Source organism: Bombus impatiens, unplaced genomic scaffold (assembly GCF_000188095.3).
Source record: "Bombus impatiens unplaced genomic scaffold, BIMP_2.2 scf_2222, whole genome shotgun sequence".
NCBI lineage: Eukaryota > Metazoa > Arthropoda > Insecta > Hymenoptera > Apidae > Bombus > Bombus impatiens.
In genome coordinates this window covers 1,654,874-1,679,839 of record NT_178641.1, presented here as the reverse complement: position 1 = coordinate 1,679,839, position 24,966 = coordinate 1,654,874, and the positions used below count along the sequence as shown (strand labels likewise).

Genomic DNA, 24,966 nt, shown 5'->3' with positions numbered 1-24,966 from the left:
ATGCCATTTCGATCGAACCTGCCACCGATGTCTCCCGCGCTGTCTCCGTATCTTCCACGATTTAAATCCAGCTTTACTCAGTGCGTGGAATTCTACGTCGTCGTGGCGAAGAATCAGCCTCGAGCGACGAGCATCGGCAGAAGAAAAACGACCTTCGACTTTTGCTCGTTCGTCTTAGTAACGGATGCGTCAGAGCATCTCGCGTTCTGCCACGCGTTCTAACGTCATGTATCGCAAAAACTGCCCCGGATACATGGGGTTCTCGCGAGAACAGAACACACCATCCTACAGAAACGTAGCAGCACCGCGTAGATAGCAGAATGGAATAAACCGATGCAGACTATTTTTGGAATCGTTTGCTTATTCCCGTCTCTGGCATTTTAATCGAATATCCTGTTTGATGAGCAAACATTACTCCGCTGGTATTCCTTCTCCTCTCTCTCTCTATCTATCCATCTATCTATCTTTCTCTCTTTGTTCGTTCATTTTCCAAGAAACATCCGCCGCTTGTACAGTCACCGGAAATTCGGATTCTTCGGAGATTTTCTTCCCTCGAAAAATGATTTCAGAAGAAGTTACGCTGCAATGTCGAGAGAGTTTTAATCACCGGACAAGGTGAATTTCCGCGCGCCGGTGGAATACCAAAGAGGTGAGCAAGCGAGGAAAGGTGGTCGCGATTCGAAGGCTAAATTTAAAGATCGAAAGGTTTGGACGGTGGCTGTTGGTCGACGGTCTGCCTCGGCTCGCTTCCAGATTCGTCGATCGCCGGGCGAATGCACGAGTATACAAATATATCGCAGGCGCGTGCACTGCACACACGCATTCCCTCGGCTACGCGACAGCAGTGCATTCCAGAGGAGTGAGCGCTGCATTATCATTGGCGCCAGCGCGCTTTCGATTCGAGGAAATCCGGAGAACAACCCTAAAAAAAGCGGTTTTCACCGTTTTACGACGCCTTTCTACGAGTTTACTTCCGCTCCTCTTCAATCGACTCTTCCCTTCCCTTCCCAACCCTTCGCTACCTTTCTCTTTTCTGCTTCCTTCGTTGCTCGATATCCCTTTGCCGTTCGAACAACGTTTGATATATCTCTTCCTATCTGACAACAGCCGTCCGAATACGCGCGCACCGAGACGTTTTATGGACCGTTTTGTGTTCATAACTGCTCTGTTTAATTTTCTAGTAGGCTTCACGGAAGCTAGCCGAAAATAAAAGCGCGACAGTTGCGTCAATGGTATCGCTTACGTAATTGCATCGACGCAACGTGTTCGTCGATGGTGACAAACGTATTAAGAAGTAACGTTATAATTATCGTGCGTATAGATCGTTGCTATTATCGGTTACGTCGTTTCATCGAGCGTAAGAAACCAAAGCGCCTTTCGGTAGACCTTGAACTACAATCGGCAAGCTTATCGAGTTAGCGACAACCGGATAATTGCTTCTTGGCTAGTTAACCAGCGATAACGCGGCAGTTGGCCAAAGCGATCGACGAAAAATTCTTCTTCCGTTACTCAGCTGGAGCGATTACGCTCTTGATACGTCATCGACGACCAAAAGACCGTTAGACAGAGAAACGTTATACCGAAGGGCAAAACACGTCGGAAAGTGTGTCGCAAACGTGTAACTCCTCTCGAACAGTGAAATTGACAATGGAACAACGAGAGATCTGCGCTTGGACGCGTGGATAGCTGCAGGCACGTCGAAGAAGGATATATCATGAAAGACTTGGGTGGTGAACGCGCCGTAGGAAGTAGGCGATGGATGCGGGGCAGCACGACTCGCGTCTGTAATAAAACGGAACTCGTTTTGTGACCTCTGGCCATTTCGACGGCACAGTAAATTTTGCCTTTGGCGGAGGACCTGTTTACCAGTTACCGGGGCTCGTAGCAAGCCTGGGTTATTCGAGTCACCTAAGCTTCGATATCGATATCAAAATTTCATCTCGAATTCTGCACAGAATCGTCAAACTTGTACTTGTTGAATATGTACACACGCTAACCAAGTACGAGAATTACGACTAAGAATAGTAATGTCAGTTGAACGAACTTTCCTCTTGATGAGCAGAAATTACACGCTCCTAGTGAATTAATTGTCAATGTACGCGATATGTTTATTTCGCTGTTTATCACGCTACTTAAGGTATTACGAGGCGAACGTAGATGGTTTAACAATAGTTCGTAAGAAAATTTAGCGAATTAAGAAGCAAATTATTTGCCTGGAATAACCCTGCTTCGAATATGAACGCTGGTAGAACCGTCTTAGACAGTCGAATCTCCGAGCGACGAATTATCAGGCATTAATTTTACGAGGATACAGCGAGCCTCCTTGTCGACTCGCTTTCGCATTTTAGGAGGCTCGGAACGAGTTTCCCCGGTGAAGTACGCGTATCCGTGCATCGTTCATGTTGCAAACTGCGAGGAAGAAGTGGCACGAAGAGGCAAGTGGCACGAGGGCAAAACGAAAGGGAATGAGTTTTTAACGGACGCAGTAAAAGCGCTGGGCGCGCCCTTTCTCTCTTCGAAGAAGGCATTCCGTGGAACACAAATCCCGCAGTGTTTCCGAGGGTTTCACCTTTTGTCGGTGAGATCCTCGTCGATGGAACGACGTTATTTTCGACGCTCTCTATACCTGGGAGAGCCGCAGCCTGGGCCTTTTACTCGCCTAGTCCGGCTGTGTCGTGCCAGAACGAGTGAGTAATCCCTTCGGAATTTCGCTCGAAAAGTGCCTTTCCTGTGAAACCAACCAGCATCCTTCCGAACACTCTCCTCTCTACTCTCTTCTCCACGCATCGCTAAAGCCTCTCTCTTTCTTTCTTTCTCTCTCTCTCTCTCTCTGTTTTCTTTCTTTCACAAGCCCTACACGAAGCAGCGTTTATTGGAACACCGCCAGAAAAGAAAACCCTTCCTTTCATCCGCTTTCAAAGACTCGTAATATTCGTCCGAGTGAAACTTTACGGCGCGCCAAAATATTTTTTGGCTACGGCTTACCCAGCTATCTCCGCTGGAAGATCAAAGTGCAGACGGATTGACGCACTCGTCGTGCTCTTTAAATTTCCGTATTTTGCCAAGTTTCGTCCGAACGAGTCCATCTAGGTGACGATGGGTGCTCCCTAGATCCATCGATCGAGCTCGATCTTGAGTCAGAGAGAGAGAGAGAAGGAGAGAGAGAGAGAGAGAGAGATATCGGCCCGTGGATAATGCGAGTAACCTTCATCCGTGGACCGTTACTCTGCCCTGCCGGGCCCGCCGGCTACGGTTATTCAGGTCTCTGGGTCCCCGATCGTCGCGACACCGAGGTGAGGACACGTCTCGCGTGAGACAGCCTCCTTCTTCGCGCCACTCTTTCAGTCTCCAAGTCTATGCTTGACATCGCGGTGACCGTCACCACGGCAAACCGACGCGTTTCTCTTCGTCTTGCCCGCGTCTTAAATCGCGGTTCATCGCGGTAGATGCGCGGCTACAGGAATTATCCACGACGGTTCGTTACGCGCGAAAAGATTCTAGCGGAGAACGTTACTTCCGATTCGGTTCGAGGTCAAAACCGATTCGTCGACTGGAGACGCGTGTCGGCTCAATGGCTTCTCGCGTGACCGCCGGTCTTCCGCAAGTAGGCCACGTGCAAAGTAGGCCTCCTCACGAACCAGCCCGATAAACGAAGACGCGTTGCGGCTGCGGCTCGCGAGAAGTCATCTCGTCTCTTTCATCCTTCGTGTCTTGTCTCGACGAAATACGGGGTCACGTTGTAAAAGGCGTTCCTTCCCAGGAAGAACGAAATACCTGAGTCTCGAGAATCTCGCTAATGGGATCAAGAGGCGGGCAGAGTTCGCGAGGCGTGTGCTCGACTCGCTCGAATCATTTGCTCCTACGCGACAGCTCGTCCGTTTCTCACATCGAGAAATATCGTTTCGCGATAAATCTCTCGGTGTTATCCTTCGAACGTTTTCATCGAAGAACTCGACGCTGTCCGGAGAGATGATCCGTTGTCGCAGTGTAAAGTCTACGTCGGTGTTCGTTAAAAGTTCACGAATTACGTATGCTCGCTAACTACGTATGTGAACTCGTCGACTAACAACGAATACCGTTCACTCGGGAACGCGCGATGTTTGCTACGTCGAAGATTCCGTTCGTTCAAACACTCGATTGCAAATTTTCAAGTCCATTGTCCAGATGCGTACAGTTATCGCGCTAAATAAAATAATTCAAATTATAATCTGTCCTTCTTTGGGTCACGAAAAACCTACCTTTCGTATAAAGAATATAGTTACGTGCCATTTAAACGATTATGAGAAGGAATGGCAATTACGAAATATTTGTCTAAACTATGGATACTAAACGATAGAAACAAGCAACGATATTAGCGATCGTCGAAACATGGTGGATCGCGGTTAAGAAGTTGCCGGCGATCGTATCGTGTAACGGCCACGATTCTCGAAGGAGAGCGATTCACGATCACCTCGACCGTACACCTTTCCTAGTTTTGTCACGAGCACCGTGTCCAAGGCACGATATCGTTACAGAGCGATGGCGACAGAGCAACGATCTCGTATCACGGTGTAGGATACGCGAATTCGTGCGTGGGTTTGCCGATTATATAGGCTGAAAGTTGCCGATCGTACCGCTAAAAGACCGTCCAATTACCGTGGCCGATGTGTGGTATTAATGAGAGCATGTCCATGCCATGTAGCTAGTTTTGAAAGCTGTCTGATTTATAGTCTCGGTTTCCTTCGAAACGCGATTAAGTATCACCGATATCTAACCTGCGAATAAGAACCCTTCTAGCACGGATCTCGGTATAGCGCGTGTTATACACGACGCTCGTGGACGACCTTATTTTACCGCTAAAACTTGCGACACTTTCCGCCGTGACTTTTTTACGAAATACCTGGCTGCTCGTAAATCGCTATTTACTTCTGCAATTCGCGATTATCCACGTATTTCCACCTTCGTAATCTTCTATTATTCTATCCTATTATTTTCCAGGAAATTAGCGGCGAAGAAAGACGTAGCGTTTCATCAGAAAATGAGCAATAGCTTCTTTTTTTATCTAGCGGCAGTTTGAAAAATTCGCCTTAGAGATTGTCTTTTTGTTGCGAAGCTAAACGTGTTCTTCCATGCTCCTAAAAATTTCCGAAATATTGCTCGTTTTATCGAAAATCATTCCTGAAAAAGCTTATGTGAACTTAACAGGTTCTTTCCACACTTTCGACTATGTCGTTAAAATCCTCTTGTTACGGTCTACGTTTAGAATAAATTAATTGGAATATATATATTTCCTTCAAATTGAAGAAATTCTTTTTAAAGATAAAGCTAACCAATAGAGAAATAGGGTAAATTACTAAGAAAACAAATCGTTTTATGGCTTAGGTCTCTGTTAAGCAAACGATACCTGCTAATTTGTGACGGAGGATGTGCCAGGGACAAATTGTCTCCGCTTTAAGCTGGAATCGATAGTTCTGTGAAAGAGTCGCGGTTTACAGATTAGCCGGTTCTCGGTTCTCACGACTAGTAGCCTTTTGTATGCAGAAGCGAGCGAGAAGGCACGCAGGCAGAACTGCGCCGAGGAATTTCGACCGGACCCTGGTCGACGTTGAATCACACGTGAACGTTAACTCGCTTGGACGTACATACCGCATATACCAATCGCGTTGTGACTCACAGTCTTCGCGTTCAGACCCCTGTCAAAACACTCGACACATCGGAGAAAGGAACGCGACTTTTGTTTCGTAATCACGAATCGTTAGATGAACGAGACACGAAACGATCCACGTGTTACATCATGGTATCTGTATTTCTTACAATGACGAAGATACTTCCTAGAAAGGTAGAAACAACGGAACCAAGTTGCCGAAGACGAGTCATCGGTTGCAACGCTTTGTAGAAATCTCCTCTGTATCCTCTGCATGCTGCAACATTCGAGACGACCGATCTTTTCTCTTTCCTTCGTTCTCAAATATTAGACCAATTCAAATTAGACGTTATTTTTCGATAGCCTGCGTAATTGTTACACGTAAGTGTACAGGAAAATAATTCGTTATTAGCTTCGGATAGGACACTTTAACTTCGCAAAGAGAAAAGGCAGATGGAATCGACGAGAAGCGCGGTTGATCAAAGTTTGGCTCTCGAGACACTTGTACGATAAATATCCGAAAAGCGCGCTACGAGCACAGTTAGGCCGCCTTGGTCAGCGTTCGCGAAGGGGGAAAAAGCGAAAATTGGAGGGACAAGGGAGAGGTGAAAAAAGCAAAGGGTTAGAGGCTCGGTTGAGTCACGAGTGCACGGTCAGTCGAAACGAAACGTCGACGTTCGCCACGCATCGTGCGTGCAGGTTGTACGCGGAGGGCTCACCAACGATACGTATCTATGTTCGACCGGCTGAGTCACGTGGGAAGCATGCGTGAAGTTATTCCTTGGCAGGTTCGGCGCTTTATACCCTTACTCGCCCGCCTTCTTCCTCCGTTTCTTTTCCTTTCTTCGTTTCCTCTCTTGCTGTTTCCAAGCGAACGAGTCAACGTGTCACGACTCGCCTCCTTGCCACCACGTCCATCGAATCGCTGCAAATCGATTCGAACGCGTCGATCGCACGCGTAATCCGCGCTACGAACACCGGAATTGATCGACCCTAGCGGTTAGGCTTGCGTTCATTAGCTGACTATGAAAGGTCGCTGTTACTCGCCTTCGTTCAAAGGAAGCTGTACCGAACGACTGTGTTATCCGCATCCGCGATTTTAACGGGCTACTGTGCGCACGTTTCCATTACGTTTCCATTATTTCGTGGGAAGCAAAGAGAGATTGCAAAGAGAGTTGAAATCGAGTCGAAAATACCAGACGATACGTACAATTGCTAAAAACAATTGGTTCGTGGCACATAGCAACGCGTCTTCGTTTGCCCACGTGGGCGGATCGCTTGGGGCTCGAAGCGATTTGTCATAGCGACCATGTTAAATTATAAGGTCTCGATCGAACAGTCAATTACCGGCATTATGTAAATATTTTAGTAGAAAGATGGCAAGACGAAGCCAAGCCGGACTTCGGCCGGCAATAATGGAACAGGAATATTCCAATTAAGCCTCGTAGGAAGAATGCAGTCTCGCATAAACATAAAATAGCAAACGTCCGATAATGTTCGCCTTGTACATCGTCCGTCATTACGGTTAATCGTGTAATAGAAAGGAAATCTGTCTCGTTATACGCCGTAGAGAAAATGGATAGAAAATGGAAGACGGATTTGAGGAGAGTGGCATCGAACCTTGACTGTCTCTTAACAACTTCCATCGTATAATTATGAAATAAAAGGTTACTAGTAGAGGCAAATAAATCAATCTTATATCACCGCGATGGATAAATCAATTTCTATTTAAGATAAAGGTATTTCTTACGAGGCAAACGTTCAATTAGTCTCTGGTCGTGGAATTTCACGCAGGGTGGCGCCGATCCGTCTGGTTCCTCGAAATCCTCCCTCGTCGGTAGCAAAGGTAGGAGCGTCTTTGCCATTACCACGGTCTCCAGCTCTCGAGCACAATGCTGTGAAACGATTTGCACTTGAATGCCAGGTCTCATCCGTTTTCAGGCCGGATGCAGGTCCCGCCTTGCCCCGGATGCGATCCCTTTACCGCATCGAAACTCGCGTCTCGTCCAACTATCTCGTTCCGTCAAATAGCCGTCGAATTTCCACTATTTTTTGTTTTTCTTTCTTCGTTCGCTCGGCTCGAGGACATCCATTCTCCAGCTCGCAATTAAACGAAGCATTATAAATTCATGGAGAACGAGACACACGATCGGGTTTGTCGTTGGTCCTGTTTTTTCGGTTGGCAGGCTGTTCGCTTCCTCTTAACCGAAATACAGACGCCTACGCGTCTCGCCGACAAAACCAGATACGTTTCTCTCGATTTTTCACCACGGCTATAAATCATGGCCACGTCGGTGTCTCGAGTTAATAGCTGAGTGGAGAAACTCATTAAGCATCCCGCGAATGGTTTACTTCTACTTACGCTAATAACCTTGCCACTTTATTGTCTGCTTCCTCGAAGATTCCTGTCTTTATTTATTATGTCTGTTTGCGTATCATTTATTTGGAACATTTAACTTTCGCCAACGCGATACGAAGATGTATTTTTATTCGCGCTCTGGGAAAACTTTTACAATTCTGTCGTTACGACGATGGCTAACAACTTCTCATCGTACATTTTTTCATCGCGAAACTTCTTTTTCGTCGCAAAGTCACACGCGGCCGCGATTCAATCGCGAAAGAGAAACGCGTCGTTTACGTTCACAAGTACGACGAATTATAATATTAGATGACGTGTAAAAGAAAAGTCGAGGAGTATCGGAAGGTAATCAAAGTCAAGCCAATAGCGATAAATTGAAATAGCAATGCGGAGAACGCGGCTAAATATGGCGGATTCATCAGGAAAGAAGCCATAACGACTAACGGTTAATAGATGCAGCTTCCAAGAATAGAACATCCTTGAAGGGGATAAGCTAACTGCAGCTCCGATATACTGCGATTTACTTTTCATCCTCGTTTCCCATCGATCGCTGCCGCCCAACGAGACCGTGTGAAAAAGCCACTTCTCACGTCGCGATTCCAACCATCGAAAAACGAAAAACAGGAAAGGTAAAAAAGAGCAGTGGAGCGCAACAAGCATAACGAGTGTTATCGCGATGATATTTCCGCGCAGGTATGTATCTCGCCTGCGGTTAATTTTATTTCACGCTGCGTGATATCGCGAAGAAAAACAAAGAAACGATACGATTCTTAGAAAAAAAGGAACCGTTGAGGAGTGTTGAAACAGACACGGAATTAGTGTAATCGCGACACTTGTTGTCATGCGCGGATTATTGTTATGGTATCGTGCCACGACAGTCGAGGGTCGTTGTTACAACTCTGTTATTCGTTCTCCTCTGTTCGAGCGGTATAGACGTGTACGCGTAAGTGAAATATAGAAATCGATTTAAACGATACGTAGTATTCCTGCTATTTTCCAAAAAGTAGAGAAACAGCTCTGATATTTAAAAACGAATTTATCGGAAGGGCAGAAAGATACAGATTTTATATTCGAAGATCCCTAACGTAATAAATTTTTCTTTATTTACCAATAGAACGATGTAATACTGTCGCAATAGTAAAATCAATCACCGTCGACGCGAATACGACGTATCGTTTGCGAGATATAAAATTATCTACACGTAATTTAATTCGTTCTGAATTTATGAAAAGACGAGTAATTAAAACAAACGAAATATGCATTCGCACTTGCAACGATTGTATTTGTGTTTAAGCGTTACATGTTTAAGACGTTCAGGTTGTCGAAGATTCGAACGTTTTGGTGAAGTGAGCGGTTCGTAAATATAAAAAATAAATATAGAACTCGTTGCTTACATCGTTCGAGATGTAGATGTATTCCATTTAAGATGCTAATTGCGCGCAACGAATGACAGTAAATATCCGCGAATCGTCGTAGAGTTTCGCCGCGATTAAGTCGCGTTTCGACGCGTGACCACCGAGGTCTGAATTTTTGCTGATTGTTTTGCCAACGGCCTCGAATCGGTGGTAATTGATAACCGGTTCTCCGGCGTATTCGCTTAAGACGTATATACTTCTCTTATATCGAGCAGCGTGCTGACTCTTAATGAATTCAGCTGATCGAACGCGTACCTTTCGTCACGGGGACGCTCGAAATCCACGCGAATTCCTCGAAAAAGATCTGCTCCTCGAAAAACCTTCCTCGAGAAGTTAACTAACCTTCTGACGAACACGATCGAACGCCATCATCGAATACGGTAGACTTTGGTCATTTGGCCCCGCTTCAACCAACCAGATTTTTCATCGAATGGTACAAAACAGTGATAGGTTTACAAACGACGTATCTTCGGTTCATTTTAGAATCTACCGTGATTCGACGTTATGCTCTTGCGATAAATCATTTGCGTGTTGAGAATGAATCGCGTACCTATGCAACGAGATTAGAAAATTAAGGAAAAACTGTAAGAAGATGTTAGCGAACGTATGTAAATCACGAGTTAGTTACGTCGTTCTTTAGACGTCTGATCGTCGAGGACGACAATTCGTGAGACCACAGGCAATCACTTTAACCATAGCCTTAGAAACTTAGAACGGATCCTCCAGACAGTTTGAACAAGAGCGCGTTACATATTTGTCATGCTCCGGTCCGGTAACGTACGTGCCTCGAATACGGCCGCATTCGTGTTTAGAAGAACGAAGAAAATCGTAAAGTACGCGCGATACAAAAGCGAGTAGCGGATCCTCGTTGAAGTATCGTCTCTAAGGTAATTGCGACACGCTTTAGTACTTGTCACAGTTTCACGTGGTCGCCGGCTTTCGCTGGCAACGACGAAGACCGGCAACTCAAGGGGGAAGGTAATAATCGTTAGTCTCTCTGCAAAGCGACGTTACGTCACACGGCCGAGTTTCTAGCATCCGTTTAACGCGGCCGATTGCTCCGACTATTCCGCGATCGATGCCCCTTCTTCCAGCGATTCCAAGTTTCACGTCGGCTGGATATGAAAACCAGTTAATTTCACCCGATGTGCTTTTCGAGTTATTCCTAGTAGAATAAATGGGTAATATGGTATCGTATTACCTGTATTTACACGTTACCCAGATTAAGCAAAAAGTGACGAACATTTGTAATGATTTCTAATCTTACACCGAGATAATTGCTCTATTAGTCGTATAGTCGATATCGAAAACGCGCTATCGAGAAACTATTACCTAGACCGATCCTTATCTTTTAATATCACCATTCGTTCCGTCGCTATTCTCTAAATTCAAAATCGTTCCAGCTCGTAGAAAAGTAAATCTCCAGCTACGTTTGAAACATATATGCCTCGAAGAATGCGTTTTGTAACCTACTCATATCGGAGTACGAAAAATATAACGAGTTGTAATATAATTCGATATAAAAGAAACTCGGTCCGATGGGAAAATATCGGTTTCCAATACTCGAATATGCTAGATTCGAGACGATAAACGCTGGTCTCGTAAAATCGAACGTAACAAGCGAGACACGAATCGTGATTGGTTCACGAATCGATCAGAGGTCTGGAAACGATCGGATAGATGCGATTCGCGCGTCCATCGATCGCAGCATCGATACGCTTTCGTTTTTCTTCCGTGGGCGAAGGAACACGCGTGCACTTTATTAGCCGCGAAATCGCGAATTAAAAACCTCTTGTGCGATATACGCAGCGAAAGAAAAAGTTATCAACGTGGAAGAGGAATCGGCGCGGTGGCTCGGTCGTGGAAGCGTTTTGTAAGGAAGCGTTTCGATGCGAAGAGACAGTCGAAGCACACGGTTCTCGGCGTTGTTTCGCGATTCGCGTTTCTCTTACGTACGGCTACCTGCGGTGGCTGCTATCGCGAATATATATCCGTCGCACGTAAAGAAGAAATAAATTCCCAGCAGGCCGTAAAGAAATCCGTACCGAAGGCGTGTGCACCATCGCCTTGGTAGCTCGCCAACGAGGTTAGTGGGATTTGAGATTTTCGATAGCTCCTTCCTACACGTATACGGCGTAACGTGTCGAGGATAACCGGCGTTCTCTTCTCGCGTGAACGCGTTCCTCCTGTGCACGAGAATGCTCGATCGTGTCTCCTCCTCGGCCCAGGTTCCAGCTCCTCGAATCCGAACCGAAGAACCAGAGAGCAACAACGCTCGATTCTCTCTTCTCCTGCCGGCTAATTTGCATACGAGCGAGTTCGATGCACCAAACCTTAACCCTAGAATCGTTAACAGAGGAATGTACCGAACGAGACAAACAGGAGAATCTATAATTACCATTATTTTCTATGTTGGAGCAATATAGACGTTTAAAAAATTGCTGGTTCGATGTTACGTATACGCCACTGTCTATATTTTTAAAGCCATGATCGTAGAACGTTTCTCCACTATACTATACTCTGCTAGGCTTGTTAGAAACAGATATTTCAATTGATTTAGGATTTCAACGTTAAACAGACAGAAATTGTATCAAGTGTCCAAATATGTACTTATGAACGGTAGCATATATCATATTTTTCAGCAGAATTACCCACGGCTGAACTAACGACAAGTTTTTCGTGTTTGTTGCAGGTACGTATCGCTCGGACGTATTTACCGGAGATACCGGTAACAGGGATCCTCATTGTGACGAAGTATACCTACGATTAGTCGACACTGATAATTCGTTATCGTTACGCGTAAGGCGTCACTCGGGAGATTGCTTCACGATTATCTTTCTACATACATAGCAACGAGCGAAAGGTTACAGGCGAGCTTTTCCCTTTTCCCTTCTTTCGTCTTGTCGTTCTTCGCTGCGACGAAATTTTCGTGAGTGCTAATTTATGTTATTAGTCACCGATTTCTGGCAATGATATCTCGCTGTGACCGTGTGTCTTTGCGTTTCGAAAACAATCCGTAGAAATTATTCAACCTTTCTTGGCGCAACGCGAAAGAAAATGTTTCCTCTCGTGTTCGTAAAAAGCGAAAACGCGAATTCCTAGAAATATCCGCGGTCTATCGTTTGGCACGAAAGAAAAGTATTTTCGTACACCGTGAAAATTCGGGGTCAACAAACCTTATCGTCCTAAACGAAACTCGAACGGTACAAAGCGAGGGCAAAGATCTTTTGGCAAGACGATACCTTTGGTCGCCCACGTTTCGCGTCGGTCATCGCACATTGTAAACCGTTGTCCAGGACGCGTGGTACAAAAGTATTGTACTTGCTCGTGCCTGACTCACGCGACTTGATTTGGTTTTCATACAGGAGAGACACACGACACACCTTGATTTAACGCAACATCTTCCTCGGCTAATTATGATTCATCGACAGTAGCCATCGATAGCGACGACGTTTATGGAAATTCTCCCTCTAACTGTGACTAACATGGCCGATAACTGTTAGTCGATGGCATCGTGCGCGTCGACAACCAGCGCTATATAATAGTACGTTTCGTTTTTGACGCAGTAGCGATACGAAAGAAACATTCTTTCAAGACGTATCGTTCTAGTTCTAATTAGTGCGTCTAAAAGCCAACTCGGAGAATCCCACTTTCTGTAAATATCCGAGCGTCGGTGGTGACGAACATCCGCATACAGATAGAAACGAACAAATATCACGGACCTATCTGCTAGAAAAGTAGGTATCACGAAAGGGAAAAGAGAAAGAAGGAAAAGAAGGAGAGATGGACCGGTCGATCCGACGATCGTTCATCTCGACCGCACGGCGACTTCCTGCTGTCGATCGTTGAAGTATGGCTGGTGCGCACCGACCAGTTTGGTACCCTTCAAAACCTCCCATCGACGATCGCAAATAAACCGAGTCTACTTTGATGCCTTGCGAAAATAAAGCTGACGTTCCCTCCCCTGTATCTCGATCGAGCATCGTTGCATCGAAGCGCAACTACCGTACCTTCCGCGAGACTTGCATCTCGCTCGATAGATTCGCCGTTATATTGGGTTGGCAAGTATGTGATTGCAGATTTTCTCAATATCACCTAATGACAAAATCCGCAATCACTTAGTTACCATTCTAATAGATTTCGTGAAACTGTAAAGAAAGAAAAAAATAATAAGAAAGTAGAGGAGATAAGAGGGACCGAGGAGGAAGAAAGGGAAGGTTGTACGGTGGAACGTTGAAAGAAATCACGAGAGATAGGGGATCGAGAAATCCGTTGGTATGGAGTATCGGTTTCTTCGGGGGTCCCGATTTAGCCACGGAACGCCGCAAAACGCCAATAAGAGGATACTTTGGTCGTTGTCGGGATTAATGCTCGTCACGAACGAACGAAGGGACGGGCGTCGACTTCTAAATTTCACGAGGAAAAAAACTAACCGGAGGGAGACGCACGAGGCGTTTGGCGAACGTACGTGGACGAAAAGGAGGAAGCCTCGGGCAAAGAGGGGAGACGGACTCCCTTGACGTCCTTCGTCGGTCGCCACAGTTTGCTGACCCGGTTTGAAAAGAGCAAAAATCGATGTCGATGGGAGAAGGAAGGGACCCAGGGGCCGATCGAACCAAAATCGACCAACCGGTCGACGGCTGGGTACCGCGCATTAAAATCTCTCTGCGCTAATCTGATTCGATTATTAATCCTGTCGAGATCAGGCTTCTAAAAATAACAGCGTAGGTCACGGCGTGTGCCACAGCCTCGATTTCTGCGTAAAAATCGTTAAGACGTTGTAAAACAATATCGCACGAATCGATTAAAGTAACATCGTTTCCGAGGATCTGTGGATCGATGATGTAATTTAAAGGATTGAAAAATTGGAGAAAAGAGTAGGTTTTCGTTATGACCCATTTAATCGCGATATTAGAATTCGCCTAGTCTCTTTCGAAGCAGCGTATAATTATCCTTCTCGTTGGAGATGAAACGAACTAGTCAAGAGACAGGAATCGCGCGAAAACTCGCTGAGCCGTTGGTTAATGGCTACGAGAGCAACGAACGAGGAGAAAAAGAGGAAAACGGAGCCGGAGGAAACTGGAACGGGTCGTTTTGTAACCGTTCTCGGAGGAGGTTAAATATCATTCCGTTCGTTCTTCGGCGGGCAATGGAATAAACACCGGTGAACGATTCGCGTGAAAGTTTCATCGTGCTCGTTGCCCGATAAAAATGTTGCTCGTCTGAACAAACTCTCCGAGAGAAGGTAGACGATCGTGGTATTTGGTCAACAGGCTTTTGACTGCTGTCGACCATATAATTGCGAGATGCTCGATGACCTTTCGACGCACTCTCGACATTGTCGAAAGGTTAAAAATTAAATTGTTGGAATATGCATGTACGTATATTGCGAGAGTCGAAGCATATGGTCCACAGAAACGTTTTGTATGATATTCAATATCGATAGCGACGAAGGAAACACGTTGAATTGCGATCGAATTATATTGTTTTCGTGGCATGACAAATTATTACAGCTTCGTTCGAGATATATATGTATATATGATCCTTCGTAGAACCGAGAATCATCTTGTGTCACAGTAATAATCATCCTGCAGGCAGAGAAAGAAAAATTTCTGCGGCGGTCGACCACAGAAGGTTTCGAATGAAACGATTCGAAGCGGTTTGCGGGAATGCAGTCGATCCCGTAAAAATGATAAAAGTGTTCTAGCATGGAAGCAACAAGCAGAAAAATACATTTTTGCCAGCAAGATTCCAAAACCTGCTCCCGTGACATTACCGCAGCTGAATTCCTTTTCGTACCACTGCGAACGAGGCATGGAATTCAAACGACTGTTTAAGAGCTCGTCCTGCTGCTACTTTCTTCTCTCGCGACATTTGCGAAGAATCAGGAACTGCAACAGACCCGAGACCGAGGATTATAATTCGCAAAAAGAAAAACAAGCGTTTGTCATTCCTGTGTCAACTATGAACATTGAGTCGCTTAGAAACCACACTGATCAATCGCGCAAATTAAAACGCTCAGAAGCACGACAATAACGAAGGATATTTGCTGAAATTTGCCCTACTTTTACAATTTATAAGTGTTTCTTTATGATACATCATTTTATGAGAATGAGAATGTTTTTCTCGGAACGTCGAATGCAAATTCTGTATCTGGATGATCTGAAATTTATAATTCTACGAGAGCCGAAGTCGATCGGCAGATGGACTCTCGGAAGCTCCATTGTTACTCCAAATTTTGGCTCCAGGTAAAGTTTCTCCGTCACAGTGATTGGCGTCAAGGGATTAAAAAGATTTATTCAGATCTTGGTCAATTCACGACGCAGACACGATTACTCGATTATAAGTCCGGACGATTGCGTTGGAAGTTTCGCTTCTCAGCGAAGTTTAGTCGATTAGCCGGCGACGCTTAAATGGCAGCGGCAGACTCGCGACACGATATTCACCGTATTTTTCTCGGTTCATCCTGGACAGCCGCAAGCCGTATCAAGTGCGTGTATTGCGTAACGCGTGTACCCGCTGTGCGTCCAAGTCCACCAGCACAATGGCGTTAACGAGCGACAATCGACGGGAAGACTGCGAACGTGTCCGCTTGACTCGCGCAATAATGCGTTTCTGTTACCCCGCGTTTGTACTCTCGCCGAACTAAATTCTCGCTTCTTCGATGATTGCTTCCTTCTAGCTCCATCAACATCAGGAAATCCACAAAAATGTATTTATCGCGTTTGCTCCTATGATTTTCATATCGAACTGTTGCTAGATCCTGCGGACTTTCTCTCTTTGATCTAACAATTGTAGTATTGGCTTGACAACTAAGTGATTGCGGATTTTGTCAATACCACCTGATGACAAAATCCGCAATCATTTAATTGCCAAGTCAATACCAGTGAAAAATTTCTCATTTATTTTATGTTATAATCCATAGTATATGTTATATAGTCCACATTATAATCTGTGATCTGTGGGCCCCCGGGGGACGGAAGTCATCACGCACGCAAGTTATTATTTTTTTATTCGAATAAAAGATATTTAATACGCGTATTCGCCTATTTATAGCGACTCGCTTCTATTGAAATTCGGAGGTTGTCGATGAGAGTTCCAAACGCATATATTTAACACGTTACGGATGGAAGTTGCGAGTTAAGTCTCGCGGGTCCGAGACAATAAAGAGTTATTTATAGGAAATCGGTGGTAAACAAAAGGTTAAGAACCTCTCCGTTATAGCGTATAGAGTTGGTAAGGCAGTTGGTTTCACGCGAACCGCTTAATTCTGGACTGAACGATCTCGATGCCATCCGATGGTTAAGTTTATCTCATTACAGGGCCCCGTGGTACGGAAACCAGAGCGACTCGTTGCCCCCGGTCGTCGTTAATTACACTCGACTCTGCTGGCAATTAAGGAAATTAGCAGATAGGTAGGCAGACCGACCGCGTCGTCTACGATCGCCGGCTCTGCATCGGTTCTCTCTCGAATGCAAATCCATTGTGCAACTACTGCAACGGGCCAGCGTTGCATCGTTACCAATGCGGTGAAATTCGTTCCAGTTGCGTTCGCAGCTCGTTAGGCCGATTACACAACGTTGCGCAACCTTCTCCTCTCAGGGGCACTGGAACGTTTTTTTCTATCTGCACTTTCTGTGCTTTCTCATCACGAGCTTCTCGATCGTCAAATACGAAATTAAGAGGCACTGCAACGTATTTTACTTTGCGATATTTCTGTTTACTCCTCGCGATTACACTGCGCGCGCCAAACACCAAACCCTGTTACCACATCAGTCGTATGTCTACTCTGAGCCATTGTTTGCGTTCAGCTTGCTGTATCCTTCCGTCAACGATCTTTAGTAGAATTTTACAAGCCACTTATCGTCTGCAACATCACATCGTTAGCGTCCGATGGAAATTAATTTCGACCTGCACAGCAGCCGACCATATCCGAGCTGAACGCTTCTCGCACCAAATAAATCTACCCTTTCTGTAGCTTTCCAACCTCTGAACCATCGAAAGGGCTACTTACATAGATGAAAGAGGCGCGAGGTACGAAGGATGTCGACCGTTAGCGCAAGGTGCGTGGCCAAGCTCGTAACCGCGATAGCCGAGCAACGACGTTGCGTACAATGTCTCCAGTCGCGGATGTCGATGACCCTCGAACGTCGGTATCGGGACAAGGAGAGGATGGTAGAAGGAGAGGCAGAGGAGAGGGAGACGAAGGGGAAGGAGAAAACGGTAGAAGCGGTGGACGAAGATGGAAGAGTAAGGAAAATAAAAAGGCACAAGCTCCTCAAGGGAAGAGGTGGAAGAAGGTACTTCGTAGACCGGATGGTGGGTAGGAGCACGAGGTCGTCGGACTGACCGGTGTGTTTAGTAGTTAGGAAGCTAATGGATGCCTTAAAGGACGATGGATACACACAAGGTTGTGTTGCACGACGTAGACTCTGATCCCGGTGTTAGCACCGATTTCCTGGTCCGCCGCTCTACACCAGAGGGCAACGAGCACTTAACGCTTTGCTCGACTCCCCTACCTCTCCTCTTGACCCTGGGTCATTGATCTTACACCAGGCTACGTATATAGTTTTAATGTGTCTATGCTCGGTAGCTTTAAGTAACACGCCGTTTCGAACTTTGCGGTTGATCCCTGGTCGTGGGAAGAAACAACAGACATCCAATTTAGGAGAGCACGACCACCGAAACGTTGTAATATCCGACTTACGATGTGCTCACTCGTCAGACACTCGACGCCAAGTCGTCGTATTTTAGGTCATGCCAGACCTTCGACTCGGTCACTCCAATCCGAAGGGAAAGTTTGTTTCTTTTCGCGTTTTTAAATGCGAAAACTACGGGTGGAAAGTATGAAAAATAACGTTTCTTTTATCGTTCAGAAGTTACACGGATTTGTTCCGTGATCTGAAACGCACAGAAAAAGCGACATCCACATCGCACGAATTTATGGAAGCAAGTCGTTCGTTGCTTAAGAGCGTATGGAACATACAAGCGAAAACGTATGCCACGAAGAGGTCGCAGCCTCAAGCTCTCGATGCTTTTCTCTGTCTCGATCATCGTGCAAAAGCTTCGAACAGCTCCTCGTCGCGTCTCGTACAAATCCAGCACTGGATGGAGATACCATTACGGTGAAAGTGTATACTTTCTATGGAGTTCGCGGCACTACCGCGTTCAGCCTCGGTTAGAACTTTATTCCACGTTGTGAACAAATTTGCGAGACTCGATGCCGGGTAACTGGTTCATCCCTGAAACCGAAGGTTCAAAGAAACGAGATGTAAAAGCGAATCGCGAAGCTATCGTTTCGCGCCTCTTCAACATGGGACACGGTCGGATGATCGAGCGAGGTCCTAAGTACGCTTTAAGTCCCGCACAGATACCAGAGACTCGCTGGAAAAATAATAACGTAGCTGGCGCTATTTAAGAGAAACAAACATAGTGAAAGTATTGTTGCGTTCTTAAATATTAAGGTTGATCACGAAACCGCGAGCAAACTATTCCTTGATATTCCCACGGATCCTGCAGCGATCAAATGAGACGCGATCGTCTCTTGGACCGAGAAATATGCAATAAATTTTAGTTTGCGTTTTCATCACCGTGCGGATAATAATACTTTGTACTTGTAAATAATAATAGACTCGCGAACGCTGTAGAAACGAACGATCATTCTCTTTTGTATTAACACGTTTGCTTGCTACTGAAATGTCTCGGCATATATGTATGCTGCGACGTCTTAATTATTTGAAAGTTAGCTGCTAGACTATCGACGATAACTACTTACGCAATTTTCAGTTTCTGCGTCTCTGCGTTCCAAGAAAGAGATTCGAGAGGTTAGAAATTTTGCAAATAACTTTCGTAAGCTTCTACTAATTTCATATTTACATTAAATTCGACACTCGAAACGTACAAGCTTTAGCTAACCACTGATTTTAGGATCGCACTACTCGTATATCGTTTCCATGTACAGTACCGGCCGCGGAGATCGAAGAGCAGGAAATGTCCAGGAGTTTCTTTAACCAGAGAAGCACGACAGTGGAACGGTCCAGTTTCCTGCTTGGTATACTTTCGTGACGCCTCGAGTTACAACTTTGACGTTATCCGTGGTTCAAGGAGCTCGTAAATTCGAACCGTTGCTTGCCAATATCGCAGCTATATAAAGATAACGCGGTAAACGTTTTGCAATTACCGTTTCCAGGTGCAATTTTATTTGTTACAAATTGCTAATTAATTTTGTTCCTTGAGAGTCGTAGAGCCTTGCATCGCCGGATAACGCGTTCACGAACCTTCAGCTTCGCCAAATTATCCCGCTACGTCTCGCCTTCTAGCTTCATCCTCGTCTTCGCGGCAATTGCATGGTTCGAGATGTTCCGTTCTTTCGTTTTCTTCTCGGAACGTAGTCATAGGATTGCGAGCGCGTCGATTTAACGCGCTCCTCGCGACTAGACCTCCGCGTAGAGGGCTTCTTGCTATCTGGCTGCTGCAGCAAATCTCCCGTTTATCCTCTAACGACCTTAACGCCACAAAAAACGTCGCACCCCGGGAACATTTGCCTTCCTTTCTCACACAGGCTACCAATTTGCAGTAAAAATCGCGGGAAATTGCGATAAATTTAACAAACGCGACGTACGTAATTGCACATCGATTTCTTGCACTGTTAATGTTATACAGAGAAGTCGTTTACAAAGTTTTTGACGGTGTTTCCTGGGAAACGCACGCGGTGCGTCAGAAACGGGTTAAGGGATTAACGATCGTTGCGCAATGAAACTCGAATACGTAGAAACGTTTAGGAAACACGAGAACGCGAAGTCGATATTTTATCGCGCCGCAGCCTCGAGGATTATCTCGGAAACGCGACTTTCACGCGGCGTTTCGTTTGAAAATTTGTCAACGAACGTTTATAGGAAATCTGAAATACGCAAAGGTATACTGGATGTCCATAATATGGAAAAATGTATTGTACATAGTGAAATAGTTCGTAGTAAAATATATTCATAGTAAAATACTTGTTATAATATGTGAGCGGCGAAGATTATTGAGATATCGTGTGTTTAATTATATTCGGAATATGAATTTTCATAAACACATCCGCAGTTTAATCATCGCGGTTCAATTTATCAGTAATTTTATAATTGAAATACATCTCGTCGAAAACGCGTAATTATCCAGATACTTTTGAAAGATAGCGAATACATGTTACAAGATAAACATATAATTTTTTAATTTCCGGCGTAACAGTTCCGAACGTTGGCTCGTGAGACGCCCGTGCACGCATCAACTACCTCGAACCAGCTATTTTACATTTCCGCGGAGAAATCCGAAGCGCCAGGCCGGCAACGTCTAGATCCCGTGATTTCTCGTTGGAACCCGTTGATCAGGCTTGTTTTCTTCCACCGCTACCATAGAAGGTCCTCTCCTTTCATCGAACGCAGAAATTCCACTCCTCGAAACGTGAATTTAGTCTCTTGCGTGCTTATGGTAGTTCGTCGTCTTTTCTAAAAACGTTGCGTGAAATCGATAAAACCGCGGATCCAGCCGAAAGCATAAGCATAAATTATGCTACGCCGAGTTTAAAAATATTTACGTTATTATCGTAGTATAAGACCTAGTACGGTTTAGCTTAGCTTTTGATGGAAACGCTTTTGCATATATATGTATGCGAAGCAAGTATTTTTAAACTTAACATAAACGACGTATGTTCGGTAGCTCTGATTTAATGAATCGGTAAATTCGTACTACGCCAATGGCGAATATGTACGTGGTCCAGCAAGTGTGTCGACTTCGGTCTTGTCGACGACAGTCACGCTCGCGCGATTCCGCGTTCGCTTAGACGAAAGTCGAGTTTCTGTCACGATACCTTTCAAGGTCAGGACTTAATGCGCCCACGTAATTAACCTCCAACGAGTTGGCAAGCGGCACTTTGTATTTTCACGGAGAAATCCGACCGCGGCTCCTCGTTAGAGACTTCGAACCAACCTCGTTTTCTTCGGCTGGCATGCGCTCCGATCGAACTCGGATTCAAGCTACTTAAAATTCATCACATTTCACGACTACAACGTTTACTTGGTCAGAGACGGTTTTATCGAAACTAGAAAACGTTAATCGATATACGCGTGTTTCTTAGTCAAGTTTTCTAGTTGATAGATGCTTTGGAATATCCAACCGAGGTAATAAATAACCGAACGCTTTTTATTTCAATTATCTCTTTCAATATTTAGCCAGAGCGTGTCGAAATTAAGCTTTGCAATCTGCCGATGAGCTCACAGATTCGAAATATCGTTGCTTGTATTACTTGCAATAATCTCTTATCAATTTAGGCGAAACCTTCTTATCTTGTAATTTCTCTCTTAAAGTATATATATATACACACACACACTATATTTCCAAATTGGTTTCAAATCTGAAATATTTCACGTGGCACATACGATACGTGGACATGAAAAAATATTATTGATAAATGTTGGAATCGTGAGTCGATGCATAAGAACACATCGTATCATGTACGACACGACCATCCCAATTAGATTCATGGAGATCCACGATCCAGACACATTAATCACAACTGCAGTTCTTCCTGGAGAACGAGTGCACGTTCGTTCGTTAAGTTAGAAACGAGCTTCTCTGTAACGGTCGTGAATAAAATTTCGGCCTCGATTTATCGCACCACCTGTTGGCTGCAGCTCGCAGCTGCCTCCTCGCTATTACGGGGAATTTGTTCACCGGCGTAACGAACGCGGCGCGGCCGTTCTCGCAGGTGCTACCTCGACGGGACGAAAAATACAATTTCGATTTCTTGCTCTCCGCTTGACGCCGTTCCCCGAGACTTGCCCGTCATCCTAACACGAGCAAATATCTTGGTTCGTGTAATTTGCCAGGTTTATTCGAGCGACTCCGACGAGAAGAACGTGGCACGGTGTTGCGCAAAACTTGAAGACACGTTGCTCGATTCCATCGAGTTGAGATTAAGACGCGAGATTATACAGGGTGTCCCACGTGTTCTCGTTCAGCGATGAACACGCTGACGGAGTTTGAACAGAGAAACACGGGGACACTTTGTACAGTTGGCCGTTTCGTGGAAGAAATATCGCGCGAGCGTTGAGCAACAGCCTCGATGCATCGCATTTCCAAGACAAATTAGACCCGAAGGTAGATGCGATTTGTTGGAAGAAGGCGCGATCTTTACGAGAATCGTGCATACGCGAGCGCTAACAATGGAGCGTGGGAGTTCGACCTGGGCTCGACCAGGGAAATCGAGATCACGTGCATAGCAATGCAGCCACGGCGCGCACACTCGGTCTGCGTTCACTTCCTCGACTTCTGAACTTGTTTCCTAGCGTTTACGTGCATTACGTAAATCCACGTTAGGCTCTTTACCTTCGTTCGCCATCGCGTTTCACCCGGTGACCCGAACGAAAGCTTCGCCACGTTATGTTCCGACTGTGGCCCCTGTTTATCTCTTTCAGTCGTTTGATCCTGCATACATATATTCTGCGAACTTTACGAAAGTATTTGAACACCTACAAAGAGATGGCGAGAAACGCGAAATCTCGAATAAGTCGATTGTATCCGCGTTCGATGTTTTAGGTCGATGGTAAAACGGACTCGAAAGGACTTGAGTGCCAGGTCCTTTGTTTTCGAAAATCAACAAGTTTTCTTTGTATTTTACTTTATAAATTCTTTTGGTACTAAATTTTCACAATTTACTTTAACACATTTTTGATTATTTTTGCTTATTGTATTAGTACCACATATTTTTACATATTGTATATTAAATGTTGTGTAATAATATGTATTGATATTACATGTATATATCACACAAATATATACGTTTCAGGTGGAAATTGTAATAAAAACATTTAAAGCATAAAAAGTTACCGCACCGAGAACGTAATTTCTCGATTAATTTCTCAAAAACAGAGGACTATGCGCACCAATCCTATTGGACCTGTTTTACCATTAATCTTGAAAACTTTTACGGATTTTACATCTTTGGAACATTTTATGAATACGTTACGCGATTGCAGATTTATATGCTTCATAGTTTAGTCCGTACGATCGAAAGAACGACATCGGAGGTTTATTTTGCTCGCTATATCGGCCGTATCACTGTTGTGGAAGGGTTAGTTGCTTTATTAGGAACGGGGAAATCTGCGAAGCGATTTCATTGTATCGAACTGGAGATATCCTGGAAACAATGCTCGCAATCTCTTGCCACCTAATGGCGCAACTGTAAATCCGATATTACGGCGACAGCGATTGCGACGCTGTAATTATAGCGATGTCCGATGCTGCTGCCGGGTCTAGCTGGAAAATTAGAACCCTCGGGTAAATGAAAGTTCAAATAACCTCCAATTATCGCAATCTTCTATTCTCTGGAAACGATTGCCTTTCCTTTCTAAAGCGCACAATCTTGTTACGCCTTCGTCGAAGCGATCGGTTCAAGCGTTCTCTTTTCGTTAGTCTTTCTAATCTTTCGTTTCCTTCGAAGCAATGAAAATCTACACGCTCGTGACTTTGGCGTAAAGGGGACGATATAAAGTTCCAAAAGATCGAAGACGAACTGCATTAAATGCGTTCCTCTCTTTTCCCTTTGTTCAGACGTTAACGTCAGATAGATCTGGCAGTGTAACAGCCTGTAATTAGAACGTAGATAAGAGGCCCGTTCGGTGGAGTCTGACCACGATCGTCGACAACTATTGGCATTTGCCAACCTACATACCTAGACAAGCCGTGGTTCTCACTCGTCGGAAAGCGAGCTGGCCGCTTGATCAACGAGAGAGAGGTACCAAGACGCGAGTCAAACCGTCCGCCGACGTCGATCTCGCAACCAGTTTATCAAGTGAAAAGCATCCACGCCGATACTCGCAACAGCCGCGAAGATAACCCGGTCGAGCTACAAAAATCTTCAAACCGAGCGCACGCGAACTGTGTACAACTTTTGTGTACGAACTTTATCACCGAAGGTATCGTGAGATTTTTTTATCGGCGATGCGATTCCTCCGCGAGCTACAGCCGATCCAGAGTAATGCCACCGATAATTGCATCAATGATCTCACGCTGCCTCGGCACCGTAAAATTTTCCCTGCAAAGTCAACGCGCTCGTTAACAGTTTTATGGTCGTCGATGATAATTAAAGCGACGTGCAGCGTGCTTTTCGCTCGGAAATATTCACGCGAACTATCCGCAATGTGTACAGTAGGTGAACGAGACGTAGCGAGGGATGTTCGTAAAATTAGAATACTAAAGGCGATTAATTGATCTAGCTACAGCTGAAGTATAATCGTTGAAAAAGTGTGTTGAACATATATATAGAGAAGCTACTGCGATCAAGTATTTTGTAAAAATTTCCTGCATATTTTCAGACTCGTTTCAAACATCTCCGGTATAATAGCGTTTCATATAAGAAAATATACTTAGAAAAGATTTCTCTAAGCGTTGGAATACTTTTGTTTGGTTACCGTAAGAAATATATTTTAGACATTACTGCAAGGGAAGGAACGATTCTGTGTTGACATCGTTCTGTGAACGAAGCTCTGTAGATCCTACGGGTCCTTATGACGTCCAATAGCTTTGAAATT

The 24,966-nt window shown here is 45.0% G+C and overlaps 1 protein-coding gene across 1 annotated transcript in view; it reads left to right on the top strand.

Moving 5' to 3' along the window:
* Positions 1-24,966, top strand: part of LOC100745919 (serine/threonine-protein kinase 17B-like) — a 63,729-nt gene that overhangs the window by 17,602 nt on the left and 21,161 nt on the right. The gene's annotated exons all lie outside the window — the stretch shown is intronic.